At 33.9% G+C, this 19977-nt stretch overlaps 1 pseudogene; it reads right to left on the minus strand.

Moving 5' to 3' along the window:
• Positions 1 to 9318: 9318 nt before the first annotated feature.
• LOC149815189 (apyrase 2-like) lies at positions 9319 to 15210 on the minus strand (annotated as a pseudogene).
• Between the last annotated feature and the right edge of the window lie 4767 nt (positions 15211 to 19977).

Below are 19977 nucleotides of genomic sequence, written 5' to 3' on the forward strand. Positions count from 1 at the left end.
AGGAGACATGAGCTCTGCGAAAGACAACATCGAGGGAATTGGATGCCATTGGAGTAATACTGGGGCAAAGATGAATGAAGAGGATTATATAGAATGCAGGACTTACGGATAGATTCTTGAAGAAATAAGAATAGATACAAACCTGGAAATTTTGAAAGATCAAGGGAATTTAGAAAATGATTTCCAGGGTTTTGAGGAAATTTGATCCGAAAGAGAAAAGAATGAAGATAGAGGCAAATAATACACCTGGGTTTTAAAAATAAAGAGGAAATTTTGAATAATATACCTAGGGTTTTAGAAAATATAAGATAATATAAGTAAATAAACATCACAGAATCACAGCTATACAAACAAGGATGCACAAACAACACTCCCTAAAGCTGACTCTAAAATGCGATATTTGAAATGGCTTGTAGAACCCTAATCCTAACTCTATGGTTCAAATCATCTTTTTCCAATCAAGGTACGCCAATATACTCAAACCGAAGCTCGAAGTACGTGGCATAGAAATATTTCTCCAGTTCTAAGGTAATGACTTCCCAACATCCTTGAGCGCCTATCAATATACTTCGGACTATGGCCCTTAAGTACGTGGTAGGAGGGTGTTAACCCAAATAAGTGGTCCAGTTGTGAGGCTCTCTCCCAAACTATGGTTCAGTGAAACAACCCAGCAACGTGAAGACTGTGACAATATAGGTATGAATGTTTTTTAAAACATGTTCAACATGCAAGAAATCAGATGTTTCTAATGCAAGTCCTAAAGAGATAGAGTTTAATAATAAAGAAGCATACACTTGCATACATTGTTTGCATCCAATCTCTAGAATTGAGGAGAGTTGTATTTCAGACCTATGTCTAAGGGAGCATGCAATAATCTCCTCAATATGGTCCTACCAAACCATACTTAAATTCTATATACATTATGTCAGCTAGGACAGAGTCTAGGCTCCTAAGGTTTGCATGAAACTGAAGCTGACATTTGAAGAATAAAGACTTAGACAATATCAAAGCAAAGCAAAGGCATAAATTCGATCAGACCGAGATGAGTCTCATCACAGTCGCCAAATCTGTGATCATTGCAAAAAATTTCCTCTTGTTCCTCTTTTTCTTCTCTTTGCCTTTCTAACCTCTATTCCCTTTTTGAAGGGAAATAAAAGATAGACAAGAAGAGAGAAGAGAAAAGAAAAGAAAGAAGAGAGGAACTCTTTTGCAAAGGTCTCACTTGACCTTAATTTTGAAGATATTTTACTTACCTTCGTTTTGAAAATTTTGTGAAAAAATTGAGAGACGAGATTCGCTCGTCGATACGAGGTTCAATCATTCCCGGTGCCTTTACCAGGGGTAATTGAACCAAGGATCGAATAAATGTCTTTTGCTTTGCCTAAATATTGTCTAAGGATTTATTCTAAGTCTAAAAAAAAATGCATAAGGAATCATGCTTGTGCAATGCAAATGCAGAGATGTAAGCTTTTAAGAAGAACAACTTTAGAACTTTGATTTTTCCAAGTGATGTTGAAATACATTTGAAGATACTTGAAGAAATGATTCAAAGGGTTGAAATTTGTTTAAAGAAGTTAGATTTTGAATCTAACTTAGAACTTTGAAAAATGGATCTGGAAGAAAAGACTTTGAAGTTCTAAGTTTTGGAATAATCAAAGTTTGGAAAATAAATTTTGAATTTGAAGAAATAAAGAAAATAAGGAGATTTGGAACTAAGATAGAATTCTGAAGTCAAAGTGAAGTTTCAAAGTTAAAATGAACTTTGAATTTGAACTTGATTCTCAAAAATCGATTTTGAAAAGGAATTTTTGATCTAGAGATGGGAAATGAATTTGGGAATTGGATTTGAACATCAAGATGGAATTTGAAAATGGAATTTGGATTTGAGAAATCTAGATGGACTTTGAAAATCAAGATAGGTTTTGGAGATGGAATTGATTCTGGAATTGGAGTCAAGTTGGAAAAATAGAATTGGATTTGAGAATCTGGAATTAAAGATGGATTTTGAAGATGGATCTAGGTTTTGGAAATCTAGATGAAATTTGAAGATGGATCTGGATCTGAAAATCCTAAATTGATTTGAGAATGAAAGTGGATTTGAGAAATCCAAAGGGAATTTTTGAACATGGATTTGAATTTTGAAAATCCAGATTAATTTTGGAAATGGAATTGGATTTGAGAAATCCAGATGAAATTTAGAAATGGAAATAGATCCAGATAGAACTTTGAGAGAGATCCAGATGAAATTTAGAAATGGGATTGGATTTGAGAAATCCAAATGGAAGTCGAATATAGAATTGGATTTTGGAAGGCTAGATGAAACTTGGAATTGGATCTGAGAAATCCTAAATCGATTTTGAAACTGTGTAAACACCCCAAATTTTCACCCTCATCCAGTGTTTGTCCATTTCATAAGTCATTACAGATCATTGCATGTCATTGCACGTATTCTGCATAGCATTGTATGACATTGCATCTCATTTTCGAGATCCAGCACTCCTATTTCAAAACATTCAATCCAGATTTGAATTTTAAAGCTTTATTTCAAAATCAATTTCAAAACCTGGGTTTTTTATTCAATACTCTGTCATTTTCCAACCCCAGGACTTTATATTTCGAAATATTTTCTTAGAAAACAATCTGGATTCCTTTCAAATTCAAACTTTAATCGATTTCAATTCACAGATGCGACCCATTTAGATGGTGTCGCTTCTGAATGCCTCTATTCATCAAATTTCTCAAATTTTTGAAAGCTTCAGTCCAATCAGGACTCTGTCTCAGAGTCCTAATCCGGTCAGAAGTCTGGTTTTTAAGTCTGTTTTACTTTCATTCTCAACCTTTTTCGTTTGTTTTCGAAATTTAGGTCATTTTACAGAGTCCAGTTAGTTCAGGACTCTATTTTAGAGTTCGGTTGAGTTAGGGGTCTAACCCTGACTGTGTTTTTTAACTTATTTCATCATTTCTTGATAAAATCTTTTGAAAATTCTTTCATTTGGCTTTTAAAATATAAAATCTCAGAGTCTTAAGAGTTCAGGACTCTAACCCGGAGTTCCAGTTCGCTTGAGACCCTATTTTCAAAGATCTTGAATTTCAAATGTCAATTTTAACCCTTTTTCAAAGCCATTTTCAGTGTTTATTTCAAAAATGTTCAAAATTCGATGTGGGCCCACTCAGTTGGCACCATATCCAGAGGAGTTATGACTTGGTTAGAACCCTATGCCATTTCAAAAATTCTAATTTTAAGATTGCTTTTGAAAATCCTTTTGAAAACTCCTTCGATTTCAAGTTTTAAAATCGTTTTTTTTGAAAAACTCAAGTAGGGCCCACTCGGGGTGGTGCCATATTCGAGTCAGTCAGGGCTAGACTAGGGTTAGTTGATGTCTTGGTTAGTGTTAGAGGTTTAGAAGAGTCAAAACCATTTTGAAAAACTCATTTTTGAAAGTTAGTTTTTAAAACTAGTATTTTTAAAGGTTTTTAAAGGAGTTTTAAAAACCCAATGTGAGAAAATGCCAAGTGGCACCACATTTGGGGATTTTTTAGGATTAGCTAGGGGTTAATTAGGCATTATTTAGGATAATTTAGACTAGGGGTAGTTAGGTAACTCCACCCCAAAATCGCCCCCCCCCCCCCCCCCCCTTTAGAAGTCCAAAAATTTCAAAATTGCTAATTTTTAAAACCTAAAAAATTATTATAAAAGGCCCCCATAGGGGGGACGATTTTTCCAGCCACCTTGGGAGCAAATCTTGGAGCTTCTCTCTTCTCTCCAGCCCTTCCTCCATTGCTGCAACTCCAAGGTATGAACTTCTTCACTTTTCTTATTTTATTTAATGCTTTTTTTAATGCTTTAAACCTAAATTTAGGCTTGGACACCCCTCCTTATGGAAGATCAACCATGGTTTCACCTCAAGAACCAGCAAGAACGGTCCAAGAAGGTGATCTAACCCTGTTTTGGATGATTTACATGGATTTTAATCCATTAGAATTGATTTTAATATGATTCTTTACATTATTAACCTATAAAATACATGATTTACCCTTTTAATGGGTTAAATCTATGTTTTAAAGGTGATATCAAATTCCAGCCATTGATTCCCTGTTTTTAATTTATTTTCATGGTTTATTCATGTTTGTTTTACGTTCTATAGCATAGAAATAATTTTTATTTACTGTTTTATGGTTTATTTTATTTATTTACATTAGTCAATGCATGGTTTTTCAAGTTTCTTAAATTTCTGTGTGTTTTAGGTTTAGAACAGTAAAGATGATGTTATTTCGGATTGAAGAACTCATTGTTTATTTATGAATTTTTTATATGTGATGCATGCATGCGTTATTGAGTTACTGTAGAAAAATCAGAGGTTTTGGATCTCGGGAACTCTGTCAAAAAAATCAGACATCAAATCAGGTTTTTAAAGCTTTAAAATCGTGGTTAAAATCAAGAAGGTAACTTGCTGTTATGATATTTCTCTCATCTTATATCCGATTTTAGATCTGTAAAGTGCTATGGATTCACATTGAGTAGATCTGTCTGCTGTGAAATTTTCAAATTTTTTTATCACTGTTTTGTATTTTTCCCTTTTTAGAGAATCTGTTTTAAAATTTAAAACTCGTTAGGGTTTACCAAAACCCTAATCAGACTTGTGTTAGTCATAAATCCCAAACCACAGATCCGATTCTAGATCTGTAAAAAGTGAGTATTGTTATTTTTTGTCTACTATTCACCACTAAAATTTCAGAGATTTTTGTTTAGGATTGCTATTTATGTCTGTATTTTCAATCTGGAATAGCTGTTTTAATCCCTGTTAAGAGTGATATATTTTAGCTCAGATTGCCGGAAGGTTTTCTCCTTAACCGAAGATGATTTTTCTGATCTGTAAATTGGGAAATCTCTGTTTTCTTTTTTAGTTAGTCTCTGTAAAATTTCATAAATTTCCATGGAGATTTGACCCCTGGTTCAGGTCTTGGACTGAGACTGGTTGGTGAATTAGGTCAAAAATAGCATATTTTTAGGGTTTAATGCAATTTTCGGATTAATTTAATGTCAAAAAATTATTTTTATAATTCCAATTCGACATTAGGGTTATAACAATTGCAGGTATCAATTTTTATGGATTTTGGGATCCATTTGATGGCTGAATTAAGCAAATTGCAAAACCGGGTTCCTGAAAGATCCAAAAACACTGCAAAAATCACAAAATTTGTGATATTATTGGATTTTCGTGCATAAGCATATATTTTTAGGGTTTTATTATGTTCATAATCATATTAGGATGTTTTAGGTTTAATTTTGTGTTCATTTGATTTCATTTAGTGCATAAAACCTAAGTTTTTACCAAAATCTCTTTTTAAAAAACCCTGATTTCAAGGCCATAGTCTTGCTATCGGGGGCAATTTGGTCATTTGACCTAAATTTCGAAATCCCTAACCCTAATTTCATATTTTTAATCATGTTATAGTATATTTGGTTTGAGTTTATTCCATTCAAATTTCAAAACTTGCATTTTATCAAAATATCTTTCTAAAAACCATAATTTCAAGGCCATAGTCTTGTTATTAGGGGTATTTTGGTCATTTTGACCCCAATTTCGAAATTTCATATCTTATCTTCCTTATTTATTCAATTTTATTTCATATTTTATCATTTTGATTTAAGGGAATCATGGCAAAAAGGCTTATATCTAGCAAAATCCAACAATTTCCTGATATTGTTGGATAAATCTAGAAAAGCCAACATATTTTCATTAACCAAGTTTTCTAGTTTTGCAGGTACATTGAAGACTTTATTTTTCATGTATTTAAATTTCAATAGTGATGTAATTTGTAATTAAACTTTGGAATAAGAATTTACATTTCCTGCTTAGCTTAGGTTGCATTGCATATAGTTTATTTTTTTAAATAATGTTAATGTGTGATGGATGATGATTCATGCATATTCAAACTCACTATGTTCTACACGAATGGCACATGCACTAGCTTTTATGAAGTTTATAAACTTGGTGGAATTCGTATTTATGGCCATAGTCAGAATATGAATGATACCCAGATTTATGATCTTCACATTAGCCACATTCAGCCTACACTCTTAGGCTAACTTCAAAATGCACTGCATTTCTCAAAATACAAAAAAGTATTTCTCAATTCCTCAAATCCATATTCATTCATTTCATGCATTTGCCAATTCCAATTCAAATTCTAAGTCAAGAAAATTGAATTCCTCAAAATCTCCTAAGTCTTAAAGCAAAATCGATTTTCCCAAAAGCATTGAATTTCAAAGAATATTTCAAGTATTTCCCAAGTTCTAAATTCAAATTTTCTAAGTTAGAATTTCAATTTCAAAGTTTGAATTCAGAGAAACCAAGTTCTCTCAGAATTGATTTTCATAAAATCTCAAGATTTCCCTAGAAATCGATTTTTACTTTTCTCAGAAATATTTTTCAAGACCTAATTCACGATTTTCCATGAGATATCATTTCCAAGATTTACATTTTCTAAATATTTCAATCATTCAAAGCAAACATCATGTTTTCAAAATGTGCATTTTTCTGAAAATTCATAGCACATGCCTGATTCTATGTGCATTTAGAAATTAGAATATGATTTAGACAAGTTGAATAGAGTAGAGCATAAGATTGATCCTTGGTTCAATTACCCCTGTCAAAGGTGGCAGGAACGGTTGAACCTCGTACCGACAGGCGAGTCCCATTCTACGGAATTTTCCCGCATTTTAAAAACGGAGGCGAGTTATTTTCAAAAACTATTTCAAAGGTCAGTTTGACTTGCAAAAGTAAAAATTTTGCGATGATAACAAACTGGAAAGGAAAGGAGGATGGAATTTGGAAAAAAAATCGATTTTCAGAGTGAAAAATCTGATTTAGGTTTTAAGAGATAAGACTTGGTATTTTGGAATTTTGAGAAATAAAGAATAAAACTTAAATTCAGACTTGAATTCTGAAATCAGAAGATGATTTGAAGGATTTGAGAATTTGAAGTGAAGAATAAAGAATAAAACTTGATTTTCAAAATCAGGAGATGAACTTGGGATTCCAAAGTTGAATTGAACTTTGAAATTTGATCTGGAATATTGAATTTGAAATTGAATCCTAATTCTGGAAATGAATTTGGAATTTCAAAGTTGAATTGAACTTTAAAATTTGATTTGAGTTGAAAATTGAATTTTGACTCTAGAAATGAATTTGAAATTTCAAAGTTAAATTGAACTTTGAAATTGAGATATTGAAGTCTGAACTTTGAAAATAAGTTAAAATTGGAAATAGAAAGATAAATTTAAATTTACAGATAAGGATTGAAGATTGATTTTGAGAAATGAGCGAAATATTTGAAAATATATCTCAAAATCACTTAGATTTTGAAGATAACTTGAAATAGTTTGAAAGAATGATGCAATTCTATCTTAAATGATGAATGAATTAAAAGAATTTTAAAATTTTGATATTGAAAATGATATTTCATTCTTTAAGAGTATTAAAGTAAGATTGAAGATATAATGCATTCCTGACTATGGTCATAGATGTATTATGAAATTAATCTATATTTAAATTCAGATAAAGAATAAAATACATTTTAGTGCCTTTATAGAATTTGAAGTGAAATTAATCCTCAATATATTCTGACTATGGTCATGAATATATGTTTTGGATTAATTTTCAAGTCAAATCCTAATAAAGGAAGAATTTTTTTTAAAAAAATATGATGAATTTTGAAAGAGACCCAGTGTGGATCCAATATTATTCCATAAAAAATAAAAATCATAAGCATTGTCCACATTTTGACTATGACCATCAATGTGAATCATTTGCTTAGGATTAATTACCTCTTATTAGAATGGTGCACGTGCCATTCGTGTTTCACCATTGTGGATTTTCAGAAATAAAAGAAGAATGATATGAAAAGAGATAATTTATAACATTTATATGCTCATACATTCTAATCTAAAACTGAAAATGTAAGGTTCTCATTAATATCTAGCTATTACAATTCTGAAATTGAAGTTGAAATCACAATTTCTAAGCTAAGAAAGGAAATAATATTTTCCATGCTTTTCCTGCAAAACAAAGTTAGTATAAAGCAAAACGTAGAAAGTATATGAGAAAATGAAGGATGTCTCATAAAAAACCAAACAAATATGCAAGGAGGCCTATATCCAAATGTGTATGAAAAATATGTAGGGTATCGGGAAATAATGTTGAGATATATGTGCAAGGCCTTGAGCTAGTGAGAGAATATGTGTTGGAATGTTCTTTTCTACATTAAACTAACAATGAAATGCATATATAGTATCCTAAGCTACCTAAAAAAAATATGAATGTATATAAGTATCTATATGAGAGTGAGATATATGATGCTTTAGGTAAGAGATGAATCCACATGCATTTGCCTAAAATATTGCACCTTATGCAAATGAAGGGTATTCATATGCCGGATGAAAAGGAAATATACATGAGTCTAATGCATATACATCCAAGAGGGGCCTACTACCATGCAAATGCAAGGGATGAATGGATGAATGGAAACATACAATGTTTAATATTGCTATGAGTGAATGCACACCTTAGTAAGATGAAAAAGAGGAAGCCACAGTCGTTGGAGCTTCTACGGATATCCAAAAGTAGAGCTACAATAGTGCCCAAACACTGTTGTAGCTGCAGAAAAAGGGCTACAGCCACAAACTATGGTGTTGGGAATAAGATCCCAGCACAGTGAGATGTGTGGAAATGCAAGGGGTGGATGACAGCATAACCAGGTGACCCCATTCAATGCCTTGTTTTCAGCAAAACGAGGTTGTGAGAAGCACAACACAGTAGATCAATTTTTCAATCGATTTCTGCATATTGATTCCAGAAGTAGCCATTACCATAGCTATTGATATGTTAAAACATGCAGGTGGGAAAGTGCCTAACGGTGTTGTGGTATTGCAGCTGGGATATGGTGGTGTGGTGGAGGTTAAGTGACTAAAGAGGTAGTGCTGGGGCGACAGGTGGACAGTGACTATTGCAGGAAAATGTGACAGGTGCAACTGGTGGAGAAAATGGGAATGTGATGATGTCAAGGAGATGAAGTAATGTGGTGACAGATATGTGTGATAGCATAGTGGGAGTTGGTGATATACAAAGGATCAATATAGGTGGCTATAGTGGGTTGAAGGTGTGGCTTGTACTAAGGGTGTGAATGTGGTGTTGATGTATTATAATTGCATGGGGAAATGTGGTGTACTGTGTAAGTAATGTACACAGGTAGATAATGCAGTGTTGCCATGAAGTGAAGGGTGCTAGTGATGAATAGTGTAAATTGCAGGAAACATTAGTGTGTGAAGGGAGAAAAGGGTGCTGATGCGACCTCTATGGCACTACCTAATGGTCATGCAGCTTCAACCAGTGAATCCTCATACCTCAATTGCTTTACCAATGTAATATTTTTCAACGGATCCAAATCAAACCCATCAAAAAGCAGCGTGTACTGGTACACAAGGTCCATGCATATATAAGGCAAGTTGCTCTCGTCAACATTCTGATAAACAACCTTAGCATCTACAAGAGTGGTTTCACATGCATGTTTGGCCGCATTCTCAAAATCTACGGGCACAACTTTTGTAATTAGATTCTTGGAATTTATAAAACCTGCCTGTATGGAGAATGCAGAGTCAGATTTTGACAAACACAAAAAGATACAGTATACTTCAAAAGATGCTCGTTGCATGATATAAAAAAAAATCTGCAGGATACCACCTCCACAGCCCTATCAAAGAAAAATGAGGCAACAAAGAGATTCTTTTGACCATCTCCCCCACCACCATTCCATATGCCACCAAATGTACACTTGAGATGAGTACAAGTGGACTCATTGACTCTAAGAGTTGCTATGGCAGCTGCCCTACAATCCTCATAGCTGGACCCAGATGGCAAAGCCACTGCCTTCATTCTAGATTCACCGTACTTATAGAATCCATCAAAGCCCTTCAAAATACATGGATGGCCAGTGCTTTTCACAGATCTCAGAATCTCTGCTCGAGCAGCCAACAAGCCATAATGCAAGTAGTTGTGAACATAAAGAAAATATTGGGTTCCCTTAAGAAAAGGCTCCTTAACATATGAAATGTTGCCCATCTGAAAGTCTTGGAGAATTAACAGCTTCCTTTTCTGAGATAGCATATGCCATTTGGAAAGATCCACCTCCAAGATCAATGGTTGAGTTTTTTGTGAATGATCTTTTTAACACATAATTTTCAATAAAAACAATTGGAAAATCGTCAACCAAAGATAATAAAAACTGACTTTTCACAGAAGTGGTGAGTACGGGTCGAATCCACAGAGAACAGGATATATTCTGAATTAATTCTAAAATAACAATTTATTAATATCACAGAGTTTTACAACTATGTCAATATTACAATTTGAATCAAATAACAATCTAAAAACATGAAAATTAAACTAAAGCAGATATCTAAGTCTTCTCCCGATCGCCAGGGGTAAATCTATCTTTTCACCACATGTGCAGTTGGACTTCATATGTGAAAAACACCTGTAAATCTTGGTTTCTAACTTATCAACCTACAAAAATAACATAAACAGTTAGTAACAATTCATAATTAATTCTACATTACAATCTAACTATTTCTAAACTAATAAATCAAATTAAGTTACAATTAATCAATTACAGAAAACTAAAAATATAATTTATAACTAAACTAACTAAACTAATCAATCCTAATTAATCTAACTATATCTAATTCATTAACTACATGATAGGAAATACTAAAACCTACGTTAAATCAAACAAATAACGAAATGACTGTTTTGTCCCCAAATAGTGCAAAAGTGGATTCTGGAAGCTTTTCGCAAACAGATGATTTGAGGGGTCAAACGAATTCCAAATTTTACGAAATTACTTCTGTTCTATTCCTAACAAATCCAAGAATCTGACAGTTCTTATGGATTTAGAAAATTCGTTCTGGAACTCCAGATATAAGCGTTTCAAAATCAGGATAAATCTGGAAATCGCAGGACCCGAAATTGAAAATTCTGAAAAAGTTGTTTTCACAAAACGCTTAAAAACCAGACCAAATCAACTCAAAATGAGCTGAATTTTGGTCTGCAAACAATGAACACACGGATGTGGAGAATAGAAAAAAAAATTCAGAAAACTCCAAAAATATCCACATAAAATGACGAGTGCACGATAGGGTAAAATTCGGTTTTAAAAATAAGTGCACTATTCATTTATGTCAATCCACTAATCACATCTTGGCATTAAACCACCAACAAAAACAGTCCTAAACTAATTTAATCTACTGTTAAATTACAGAAAAAGAGCAACAATTAAACTAATTGGAAAAATTAAGAAATAAGCTAAACAACTAATATTAGTTCTAATCTAAACAACCCGTTAAGTCTAATCTAACTAAATTATTATTCTAATTAAAACCTATATACTCGAATCTATTTACTCCTAGTGTACTCTAGCTAACATCACTACTAACTAACTAACTAATCTATTGTTAATTCTAAAACCTAATTAAGACAAACAATAACCTACGGTTAAGTTAACTAGGGTTAAATAACTACCTAAGGGTTAGTTAGGGTACGGTTAGGGTTAATCACTAACTAAGGTTAGATAGGGTGGTGGTTAACTACCTATGGTTAGTCACTAACTAAGGTTAGATATGATTAGCTCGGGTTAGGAACTAATTAGGTGGCTAGGGTTAGTACAGTTAATAGAGGTCGGTTAGGGTTAACTAGGGTTAATAATTAACTAAAGCTAGTTAGGGTTAGATACCTAGGGTTAGTTAAGGTGGCTAGGGTGGCGGTTATGGATAGGTCTCTTGAATTACACACCACCCTAGATGGACTACAACCTACCTAAAACTTAGAGACTACTTACTAAAACAAGAAATCATACTAATAACTAAGCTATCTAATTCATAAATGAAATACAACCTTACCTAAATTATCATACACGATTTCTACAAGCTAAATCTAATTCAAAAATTACTAAATTAACTAATATTCAATCAATGCTAATTTAAACTAAGGAAGTAGTAACTAGGGCTTATAAAAGATAGACCACGAATTTGGTAGGGGCCACCTCCATTCGATCTTACCTTAATAGCTCCTTTGGAAAGCTTATCTTTCAAAAACCGTCCAGCTGGTTGGCCAATACGTTTTTCATTCTTTCATTAAAATCAAGAGATCCATTTTGAAAACATTTCCCAAAACACGATTTTAGCAAGAGATTTAAAATTTAATATTGTTTCCAAACATGTAAAGGGAAGAAATCTTCTTTCTTGGCTGGATAAAACAAAGTCAACCCTTTTCTTAAATGCAATTCACGAATTTGGATGGGTTGGCCTTCTACCAAAAACGTCTCTCAACCAAGATTACCCCAATACCCTTAACTAAAATGAATAAACCATTTAATCAGCTAATATAACCTATTTCTAACCTAACTAAATTAACCTATGCACAAATAATACAAAGGGTAAACTATGATGCAAAACACGAATTAGAAAAAGACAACTATTTTAAATGCTAAGTCAAAATTGACATACTAAGTTAATTTAAAAATTACTAAAGCTAATTAGAATTAACCTACAATTAAACCTATTCTCTAAGGCATCAAACATCAACCTAACAAACTATTATATACAAAATTTTAACCAAATGAAATGAAACAAAACACTACATTGACTCTACACGAAAATACAAAGTAAACTATATGAAACTAAGAACTTAACTCTAATAAAAAATCTAATTGCACTACACTAATACACATTAATAATTTTTTAAGATTAAGAAACATAAAAACGAAACTAACTAATATGTTGTAATTGAAACACAAACAAAAAATGCAAAAACTGAAATCTACTATAATCGACTAACCTAAAACTATATAGAAATGCAACAACAATTGATTCTACCATAATTTGAATTCTACCTAAATCTAAACAGCAAATTCAACTAATCTGGAACTAATTTATCGAAATGCTATTCTACAGGAAACACTACATCCGACTAACATTATGCTAGCTATCTTAGATAAACCTAACGAAATTTGATATTCAACATTGCTCAACAAGTTAAAACAAAAACTAGAAACTAACTCAGACCTTAAAATGTCTATTGAAACTACTGTACTATCCTCATCATAACCAGACCTAACCACTACTGGAAAATAGGGGAAAACACAGGCAACACACCACAGAAAACCAATCACACGCACATACATTCAAAAACCAACGCTAGATTGAAAATCACGATTAAATAAAATCAAACACCTAGACACCTCTACGTGCTGGTCTATGCACGAAACATCTACACTAAGGCTGACGAAAAACAACACACAAACACACGCACAACTTGGGTTTTAACTAGAACCAAGGGATGAGAAGATCTTACCTCCAGGGCGATCCGACGACTGTGGGGAAGGAAAGAGCAGACTTTGCTCGGGTTTCGCACCACGAGGGACCTCATTGATGCTGGCTAACATCTCTTTGTTGCCATTTTTGTAGGGAAACGACTGGATGGATATGACCGAATGTGACATGCTTTAATGGAGAAGAGAGCCATCGGGGGTAGGGATGGCTTGCTATGGAGGGGCAGACGGCACCCCTACCACGGCTGGTTCACTCCACCTGCAGCTGCAACCTACAAAAAGACAACCTCGATGATTAGTTTCAGCAGGGTGAGAAGAAAGACATGATGTGAAAAGAAGAGAATGAAAGAATAAGGAGCTAGCATCTCTATTGAGTATTGCGTGAAATCCATGGCCGATCTTGGATGTGAAGAATAGTGAATGGAGGACGGTTGGGGAGGAAGTGGCTAGAGCAAGATTCGTGCCTCTAGGGCACGAAAACCAAAGCAAAGACAAATTCCACTTGGGCGTCCTTCTCTTTTAAACGATTTGCCTTGTTTTCTGAAATTTCCAGAAAAGGTGTTAAAATAATTTTATTCTCTGGGCGCCGCCTCATGTGATGGGGGGTTTTTAGAAAATATTTTATAAAAACATAAGTTGGGCTGGGCTGGAGTGAAAGATGATGCATTTGGTCCAGATCCAAGACCCAGATGAGTGGTTTGGATCCTGAATCTTTAGATTTGCTCCGAGGTTTGATCCGCTACACTGTAAATGCCATAATTTCTTCATTTTAAGTCCAATTTCGATGAAATTCGAACCATAGCTCTATAACATCATTATGCATCTAAGTGTGGACTTTAAACCTATAAATGATGCATTTATGCAGTGAAAATGTATTAAGAAAACGTATAATTTATGTATCATCAATCAACTATTCCAACTGTATCTGAATATTTTTTTCCCAAATTCCCCTACAAATAGTTTATGGTAACCTAATCAGGACATGCAGTTTGCTATTGCTACTTCGATCTAACACAAAATATTTCATTAAATGATGCTTTGATTAGTGGAATCATCATTGCTCAGGGTTTTACAGATGACGGCTTAGCATAGCAGGTTGCTGCAATCAGTGGTATTGTACCCTTCTCAACAAACTTTTGGCTCTCTTTAGACCGAATAATCCTTGGTTATTATATCTACATGTCATGAGCAAGTTACCTCAAGGCATACATAACAAGAAATTAACAAGAACTTACCTCTCTTAGTGATGGAAGTTTTATGTTGACGAAAGTTTTATGTCATAAAACCCATCGCACTTAGCGACGGATTTAGCGACGAAATGTTTTTCATTGCTAGTTAGCGGTGGAGTTTGTGACAGAAACATTCTGTCGCTAAATATCGATGTAAAACACTTGCTAGTTAGCAACAGAGTAGCGACAAAATGTTTTTGCTGCCCATCCATCGCTACATGTCGATGTAAAACGCCCTAGGGCACGAAATCAATCTTTTTTTTTTGCTCTCACCCACGCCGCTCTCTCTCTCTCTCACCCGCGCCGCTCTCCGTCGACCGCCCCCTCCCTCCCGCTCTTCGACGATCACCCCCCTCCCGCTCTCCGTCGACCGCCCCCTCCCTTTCTCCGACTACCGCCCCCTCCCTTCTGCTCTCCAGTGACCGCCCCCTCCCGCTCTCCGTCGACTGCCCCCTCCTTCTCTCCGGCTACCGCCCCCTCCGTCCCTTCGGCTCAGGTAACCGCTAACTCCCCTCTCTCTGATTTTCCCCAAAACCACAAACCTTAGTCCGTCGCCCGTCTCCGCCGATCCTCCTATCCGACCACCGCCGCCCATTTTTCGGTAGCTCCACTAGTGCCTCCTCGCCTTCCCTTATTTAAGGCCGACTCCCTCCTCTCCCTTCTCGATCAATCCATCCTCTTCCATTTCTGCGGCTCTCTCGTCGTCTCTCATGTTGTTAGCGATCTCTACGGATTGAGATTCCCCAGCCACGTTCCGTTTTTCTTGCTCTGAGAATCGCTCTTCTGATCGAGGTAAGCTTAGTTTGATTCTTATTTTCGTTTTTCTTGTTTAGATCTTGATTCTTCTATTTTCGTTTTTTATTTGCGTGTTTATTACTTGGAAATGGAAGGGGATTGTGTTTCTTGGGTTTTGACATATGCGATTGAAAGATATCTGGATTGATTTGTGTTCTATGATGTTTTTTTAGGGAATACGAGATTTTTTATCTCTCAAGTAATTTGTTCATAGCACCAATCGATTTTTTAGGGAATACGAGAATTTTTTTCTTCTACCATTATTTATCTCAGATTTATAGATTATTGTTAATTCTGTTGCGGAGGACATGATTTTGAGATCCTCTTTCTTTTATTCAATATTTTGACATTTCATTATGGATGTAAATAATATATTGGCATTTCTGTATGGATATGAACCATTTTAGTTAAATATGCTTTATTGGAAAATATTCAGAGTATACATTTTGATAATCTTTTTTGTTTTAGGTTTTAGCATTGCTTCAATATTGTTTTCTCCCATAATTCTTTGATGTTGTTCTTAATACTTGTATATTAGAGTTAGATGCAATTTTCTGGATGTTCTTAGACGTGGTCGTTTTAGTTATTTTTATGTTCATCGTCTTATGAGTGAAATACGTCACATTTCTTTTTTACTGTCTCTGTTTTATGAAATCATTTTCTGTTTGATTATTGGAAATCTATTGAATGTTGATTTGATTAAGCTACATTTTCTGTCTAAATGAATTTGAATATTAAATGAATTTCATTATGATTTACTGAATTTCAATATTTGAATGAAATTGAATTTCATTGCAATGCTTTTACTGTTTGTTACTGATTATATTTATGTTTTTTTATTGTTTTCTACTGAATAGTAACTGAAGTTTCATTACATTTTTTTTACTGTGTTAACTAAGTTCCATTGCATATTTTTACTAATTGTTTTACTGATTTTTACTTGTGTTTTACTGATTTTTTATGTTTGGATTGAATACTAGTGTTAGTGTTAGTTTATTACTTCGTTAGTTGTTTAGTTAAATAGATTAGTTAGTTGTTAATATAGCAATTAGTTAATTGTTAAGTGAAATAATTAGCATTGTTGTAGAAAAAAAACATGATTTCCTATCTTTTTATTTGCTCTCTTTCTCTATGGCTTTTTATTTGTTTGTTCTTCTTGGATATTGATGCTTTTGGTTTTTTGATGTTTAATCCATGCCTTTGGTTTTTTAATGTTCAATCCACAGCAGGAGGCTCTGTGTTTTTCACACTTGGGCATAAGTTGCCAATTATTAGATTTGGCAATTAGCTTCTTTAAAAAGTGGTAGTTATCACCAAATGCATAAACTGTCATGCTATAATTTTAGAAGAAGTGGCAATTAGCTTTTTATTTTTTATAATTTTAGAAGAAGAAGAAATTCCTCATCTTGTTAATGCTAATGTTAAATTTTTATTTAATGAATGATCATGTTTTATTTCTTAGATACTTACATAGATCAAGTTGTTGCATTAATGTTAACATTTATATTTGAATGTAGTTATGAGGTAGTAGTTAGCAGGATATTTGAGTGTGTTTGCTGCATGTACATGTTTGACATTGATATGCTATGAATGATTTCAATGTATTGCCATGTTTGATGTGACTGCATCTATACTTTCATAAGGTTATTTTCAATTTGAATATGCATCCATGGAATTGCATATCATGTAACTGCTCCAAATAACATTTTTATTTGTTAGAATATAGTTCATAGAGGTCACAATGGTCGAGGACCAAGTGGAGGCCATGAGACATCATTAGGTAAATGTCTTTATGTTATATTTAAATATAAGCATGCATTATATTTTTTCTCATATGTTGATATAAACATTGTTACTTATTATTCGTCTTTATAGGATCACAACTCAGTGATAGCCAGTGTCAGCCTTCGTCTTCATGACATGCTTCGATAGGTATATCATTTAAATAATTGTATACTTGATTTGTTTAAATGTGCATTGTATAAATTTCTAACTCATTGTTCTGTAGGTGATGTTTCGCCTACACATGACCCACCTACACCATCTACTCATACACATCACGAGACAATGCCGGATGCAGGGTCTTTTCAGTGTGACACACGACGACTCATTCAAATAGTGTATATTGATAGTCGACCGTAAGTATTTAATTGTCACTTGTCCAATACTTATCTTATAAATAGTGTATATTGACGGTCAATTGTTAATGTGCATCAATTCATGTGCAGTGTGAGGTCGAGCAGCAAGAAGTAATACGAGACATTAGAAAGTCACTACTGCAACATCTTCTCGGATTGCTTGTGCAATGGAAAGAGTACCCGAGGAAGATGCTGGACAATTTAATGTATTCATTTATGGTATGCAATCATTTATCATAACTACTGTGATTCATATTTAATTTTTTGTTATACTCATGTGTGCTAACTTTCTGAAACTATTTGTAGGCTTCCCATCGCTTCGCGACTGCGAACGAGGAGAAAGATGCGAGGGTAGTATGGCAGAAGGTGGCTGCCAATAGATTTGTCGACATGCTGCACAATATGAAGATTGCAGTAAAAAAAACAGTTGGTGGGATAGATGATCCACTGCAGTGGAAGGGCCACAAGCCTTCTACTATAAGGAGAGATTACTGGAAGGGTATATGCGACAAGTGGGCGAGAAATGAATTTTGAAACCGCTCAGCAAAGGCTACACAAAACCGAGCAAAGATGCCCGATGCCCATCTACACATAGGTGGATCTAGGACTTTTAGGAGCCAGGAGAAGAAAATGGTAACTCAAGTCAAATTTGTAAGTATTTTTGCATACTTATTAATCGATTTTTTATCATTTAACATTGCAGGAAGTAGAAAAAAGAGACATTGTGCCTTACAAGAATGTGTTTGTTGAAACACATAAACGTAAGAGCACAGGAGAATTTGTATTAGAGAAGGCGAGAGCGACATCAGTATGTATTTATTGTATTAATAAACACTATAATATACAAGTTACTATGAATTACGTTATCATAAATATTATAATTCTTAATTATTAATTCATATTCTAATCATTACTTTGTAGGAGTCATACGAGCAGCAAATGGTACAGCGATATGGCGATGACTCTACTCAACATTCACCTTTTGATCTTGCACCATGGGTGACTGCAACCGATGAACCCAAAAATGGTCGTGTGTTCAGGTTTGGGAGTAACATGAATACCACACCAGTCGTTGCCTCTTGCAGCCATGACTCTCAAACTTCTCCCGCCAGTATCAACTCCCAATGTCTGATTGACCATGTTATGTCTTGAGATGATGGATGTCAGCGTCTTGAGGACAAAATGCAGTACTTTTTAAATAAATTCATTCTCAACATTGTCCGTAATGAGTTATGCAACTTTTTTTAGGACAGGAAAACTTCATCTGCATTCAACATGAGCTCCAGTACCCGTTAGGTATAAAGATTTATGTCATTTGTTTTATGTCGTTAGATTTCAACCTTAGAATACATACAGGCAAGTTTTTTGACTGCCTTAGAACACATATGAGCATGAATGAATCACATATAAAGTTTTTTGACTGCCTTAGAACATATATGAGCATGATAGAATTATATATATAATTTTTTGAGTACCTTAGAACACATATGAGTATGATAAAATCACATATAAAGTTTTTTGACTGCCTTAGAACACATATGAGCATGATAGAATCACATATAAAGTTTTTTAACTGCCTTAGAACACATATGAGCATGATAGAATCACATATAAAGATTTTTGACTGCCTTAAAACACATATGAGCATGATAGAATCACATATAAAGTTTTTTTTACTGCCTTAGAACATATATGAGCATGATAGAATCACATATAAAGTTTTTTGACTGCCTTAGAACACATATGAGCATGATAGAATCAATATACAAGTTTTTTTACTGCCTTAGAACACATATGAGCATGATTGAATTAATATACACGTTTTTTACTGTTTTATAACACATATGAGCATTTTTTTTATATTTTGTTTATAAATATTAACAGTTTGGTTCTCTTGTAGGATGCTAGAGATAATCAGCGTAGAGGAGCTGATAGAGGTATGAAGGGAGGGGTAGATCGAGAAAATGAAGAGGATGATGCCCCGAATCTTGACGATGATTATTTTCATGTATTTAATTTGTTTGACGTACTTATAATTAATTATAACTTGGCAAAGACTGCATTTGATTGTTTAACTTCGAACATGTGTTAATTTTGTTTCACTTGTATATGTATTTTATTTTTTATAAGCAGGTTATATGAATTGTATTTCGAGAATTTTTTCTCGAGTTTCATAATTCAAAACTTTTTTTTTTAAAATTAGCGACGAATTATTTCTGTCGCCAATTTCAATCAGACGATGGTTTGCAACGAACTTTAATCTGTCGCTAACTTGCCGATGACAAGTTAGCGATTGATTATATCCGGATATAATTTGTCGCTATGTCGTCGCTAATTAGCGACGAAAATAAGCCGTCGCTAATTCATCGCTAATTAGTGACTGCATAGCGACAAATACATTTCATCGTAATTTAGCGACTAGGATTATG

This window comes from Nuphar pumila, chromosome 15 (assembly GCF_984573655.1).
Source record: "Nuphar pumila chromosome 15, dmNupPumi1.hap1.1, whole genome shotgun sequence".
Taxonomy (NCBI): domain Eukaryota; kingdom Viridiplantae; phylum Streptophyta; class Magnoliopsida; order Nymphaeales; family Nymphaeaceae; genus Nuphar; species Nuphar pumila.